The following is a 4,983-nucleotide window of genomic DNA, read 5'->3' as shown; positions in this document are numbered from 1 at the left end:
GAAGTCAAGAAGCCTAATAGATGAGCGCTTCCTCTTTGGCCTACTTTCATTCCTGTGCTGTGAGCTTAATCACACAGTCGTGTCCAGCTCTCTGTGACCCCAGGCACTGCGGCCGCCAAGCTCCTCTGTCTGTGGGATTCTCCAGGCAGGAATACTGGAGGGGGTTGCCAAGCTGTCCTCCAGGAGATCTTCCCAACCCAGGGATCGAACCCAGGTTTCCCGCGTTGCAATGGGATTCTTCACCATCAGAGCCACCAGGGAAGCCCACCTGCACATCCAAAATTAGAAGTTTCCAATTTAATAGTTGTTCTCCTTGAATCCAGGATATTTGTTTGCCAGTGTCTTGTCATCGTGGGGGTGTTTGAAAATACCCTTTTGTGTCAAATCTCCTCCACCCTAGCCAAAATTCTTTGGTCAAGGGTGACAGTGGCTAACTTTGAAATTCACAAATACAGACTTTGTTGCTCCTGCACACCAGTCATGCACTCACGAGTCTGACTCCCAATTCCTTTGTTTTTAAAGTTGACATAGCATTAACCTATTGTTATCATAATGATAAACCCAGCCACTGTTAGCAGTTACTCATCACTGTTAGTATATAATTAGATTGATCAAATTATTTCCTATATAACTTATCATACATGGACAAAGCTGTGCAACTTCCTTATTAGTATATCAGTAAAGATTTATGAAGGTTTCTTTGGGGCCCAATTGCTAAAAATAAAAGAATAGTCTTAAGTGTTGTCCAGTAGACTTATGCTCTAGTCTCTGTCTTTTTATGCTTTCATGTGTGTTAGTGTGTGCGCACACATGTTAGTCACTCAGTTGTGTCTGACTCTGCAACCCCTGGTAGCTCAGATGGTAAAGGGTCTGCCTACAATGCAGGAGACCCAGGTTCGATCCCTGGGTCAGGAAGATCCCCTGCAGAAGGAAATGGCACCCCACTCCAGTACTCTGGCCTGGAAAATCCCATGGACTGAGGAGCCTGGTAGGCTACAGTCCATGGGGTCGCAATGAGTCGGACACGACTGAGTGACTTCACTTCATACTTCATACTTCGTACTTCTGCAACCCCATCAATGGTAACCCGCCAGGCTCCTCTGTCCCTGGGATTTTCCAGGCAAGAATACTGGAGGGGGTTGCCATTTCCTTCTCCAGGGCATCTTCCTAACCCAGGGATCAAACCTGGGTTTCCCCCATTGCTGGCAGATTCTTTACCATCTGAGCTACTAGGCTGTTTTATATTTTTTGAAACATAATTGATTAATCTGATTATTAGTATAAGGCCTGAAGAAGAAAGACCACATTATTTTTTTTTCCAGGTGGCTACACAATTGACTCAGTACCATTAATCACATAGTCTACTTTTTCTCAAATGATAGACAATGCATATTTATCACACACTAATTCTTTAAAATGTATGTCTATTCTGGACTCTCTGTATGGTTCTGTTTATCAAATTTTCTGTTTATGTGATAGCTTCCCCTGGATTTTATTGTTTTAATTGCTGTAGCTTTTTATGTTTTAGTATCTAGTGGAGATACTACCCAGACACTTATTAACTTTTTCAGAATTTTTGTGAATGCTCTTTTTAAAAAGATTGATGAATCTTTTAAAAAGATTCATATACCATAAGTTCACCCTTTTAAAATGCACAGTTCATCGGTTTTTAGTATTAATATATTCACAAGATTTTACAACCATTTGCATGATCTCACTGCAAAATATTTTCATCATTCCAAAAAAAAAAAAAACAAACCCTTGTACCCCATAGTACTCACTCTCTATTCTACCCTCACCCTTGAGCTTGGCAACTGCTAATCTTTCTCTCTCTCTGGATTATCCCATTCTGGACATTTCCTATAAATAGAATCATACAAGGCATGGTCTGTTTTAACTGACTTCTTTAACTTAGCATCATATTTTTAAGGTCCATCCATATTGAAACACGTATCAGAATCTCATTTCCTTTCCTGGCCCAGTGCTATTGCATTGTATGGATATACCACCTTTTGTTTCTCTTTTGATCAACTGAACGTTTGGATTGTTCTCACTTTTTGGCTATTATGAATCTAGCCTCGCATTTTTATGTTTTTAACTGCTTAGGTGATTTGGGCCACGCCCTAAATACCATGCTAACAATGTGGTTTTATTGCCTCAGAGTAGGTAGGTAGTGGTCTTAAGAAGTTGTTAGTCTAATAGGGTAATGAATATTAAAAAGAATAACTATTGTTAATGACGTAACATGAATAATTTGATGGACATTTTCCAGCCCATTCATTAACCCATCAAGCTAATGACATGTGAGCTCACTGAACTACTTAGGGGGTGATTTGTAGATTTCAGTATCCATAAAAACCACCCAAAGTATTTGTTAAAAATCACAGTTACTGGCCCCACTCCAGAGTTTGTGACTGAGATGGTCTTTGAAGCATAACTTAAACCATCCAGACCTCAGGATATGTTTTCGCCTAAGGTACCTGCACGTAGTCCATCAGAATTACAATCACACTAATTACAGAATTGCAGGCAGTTCAGAAGAAATCATACAAAAGTGCTCTGGAGAAGGCCTTATGTGGCAACAACTTCTGAACATGCTTCTGCTAAAGTCTTTAGCATATTGTATAACTCAGAAGCAGGGCTCCTCACGATGGTATGAAAACATTAGAGAAGCTCCAGAGTTCTCCGTCTTCATCCTGGGGGATTGGCCTCCTGTCTGGTCCAGAATTTAAGTCCCTTGTGTCCATTCACATGTGAGAGATGCCTTTGTGCCCTGATCACACAGGGATGGTGAGCTGCTCTCCATCAACCACAGATACCCCCGTCTGCCTGCTTCACTGTGTGTTAATCAACAGTGCAAGGATGGTGTAACCCTGCTCCCCTTCATGCCTGTCCTTTTCCCCTCTAGGCCAGGGAAGGCCGGACCACCATAGTGATAGCTCACCGACTGTCTACAATCCGAAATGCAGATGTCATCGCTGGGTTTGACGATGGAGTCATTGTGGAGCAAGGAAGCCACGGAGAACTAATGAAGAAGGAAGGGGTATACTTCAGGCTTGTAAACACGCAGGTATCTGCTTCTTGGGAAGTTTTTCTGTTGTTTTTTCCTTAATATAATATTCTTTCTTTATTAAAATATCACATAGCTAATGCTGTACTGAGAAATCAGAAGTATCAGAAAGATGCCAGGCATACATCTGAGACTTTAATTCACAGTCGTTGAAAGAATCTTGAAAGAGAAAGGTGGGGAGGGGGGGAAATAGAAGACAAGGCCAAAAACATTTTGAACTTGTTGTTTAGGACAGTGATTCTTAATTGCCTGTTCAAACTAATGGGTCCTTCCCCCAGTAGATTAGGGATGTTCAGAGTGGTGGTCGGGGTAAGAGGCTGATGCTAGGTAGTTGGGAGAGGTCCTATGAGACCTTAAAATACTTCCCAGATCATCCTAATGAAGCCAACAGCAAGATTCATGGCTCTTGGAAGTGAATAGTTCAGTGTTTTGTTTTTTGTTTTTGGCTTGCGAGATCCTAGTTCCCTGACTGGGGATCAAACCCTGGGCCCACAGGAGTGAAAGTGCCAAGTCTTAACCTCTGGGCCTCCAGGGAATTCCTGAGTTTGGTTTTCCTTTAAAACAACAACTATTCACTCTATTTCCTAGAGCAGGTTCTATTGATAATTATTGATTTGCCTTATTATTGAAATTAGTCACGAGCAATTTTTCAAAATAAATAACCGAAAAATATTTATCCTGTAAACACAATTCTTCTATTTGTAAAAGTTTATACATTTGCTTTGATAACTATAATATGTACATATTTTTGTTATTTTTCTTCACATTTCAAATACACACACTCCAAATACTATCATTTTATATGTCCTCAGCAGTAATTACATTAATGTGTAATAAACTGCTCAATCATTTCTCTAAAGTTGACTATGTGGCTTGTTTCTAGTAATTCTTTGTTCTAAATATTGCCCTTTGGGAGCACGTGGCAGGGAGGGGGTTGAGGGTGGGTTCCAAAAAGGTTAAGGCAAAAATTTGTTTTGTTTTCTGACAAGTAATTAACTCCTCTAAGTCTCAGTTTCCATATTAGAAATACAAAACCTACATGTGAGGCTGCTGCAAGGTTAAGAAATAAGCACCCATTTAGTTCAGTTCAGTCACTCAGTCGTGTCCGACTCTTCGCAACTCCATGGACTGCAGCACGCCAGACCTCCCTGTCTATCACCTACTCCCAGAGCTTATTCAAACTCATGTGTATTGAGTCAGTAATGCCATCCAACCATCTCATCCTCTGTCGTCCCCTTCACCTCCCACTTTCAATCTTTCCCAGCATCAGGGTCTTTTCAAATGAGTCAGCTCTTCACATTAGGTAGCTAAAGTATTGGAGTTTCAGCTTCAGCATCAGTCCTTCCAATGAACATTTAGGACTGATTTACTTTAGGATAGACTAGTTTGATCTCCTTGCAGTCAAGGGACTCTCAAGAGTCTCCTCCAACACCACAGTTCAAAAGCATCAATTCTTTGGTGCTAAGCTTTCTTTATAGTCCACCTCTCACCTCCATACATGACTACTGGAAAAACCATAGCCTTGACTAGATGGACCTTTGTTAGCAAAGTAATGTTTCTGCTTTTTAATATGCTGTCTAGGTTGGTCATAACTTTTCTTCCAAGGAGGAAGAGTCTTTTAATTTCATGGCTTCAATCACCATTTGCAATGATTTTGGAGCCCCAAAATTAAAGTCAGCCACTGTTTCCACTGTTTCCCCATCTATTTCCCATGAAGTGATGGGACCAAATGCCATGCTCTTAGTTTTCTGAATGTTGAGCTTTAAGCCAACTTTTTCACTCTCTTTCACTTTCCTCAAGAAGCTTTTGAGTTCCTCTTCACTTTCTGCCATAAGGGTGGTATCATCTGCATATCTGAGGTTATTGATATTTCTCCCAGCAATCTTGATTCCAGCTTGTGCTTCTTCCAGCCC

At 40.8% G+C, this 4,983-nt stretch overlaps 1 protein-coding gene across 1 annotated transcript in view; it reads left to right on the top strand.

Annotated features, from left to right (window-relative positions):
- The window catches only part of LOC105002500 (multidrug resistance protein 3-like), a 72,020-nt gene that overhangs the window by 66,444 nt on the left and 593 nt on the right, over nt 1–4,983 (top strand). The gene's annotated exons all lie outside the window — the stretch shown is intronic.

The sequence above is a fragment of the Bison bison genome, unplaced genomic scaffold, assembly GCF_000754665.1.
Source record: "Bison bison bison isolate TAMUID 2011002044 unplaced genomic scaffold, Bison_UMD1.0 scf7180017864454, whole genome shotgun sequence".
Taxonomy (NCBI): Eukaryota; Metazoa; Chordata; class Mammalia; order Artiodactyla; family Bovidae; genus Bison; species Bison bison.
This window is presented reverse-complemented; position numbering and strand designations above follow the sequence as displayed.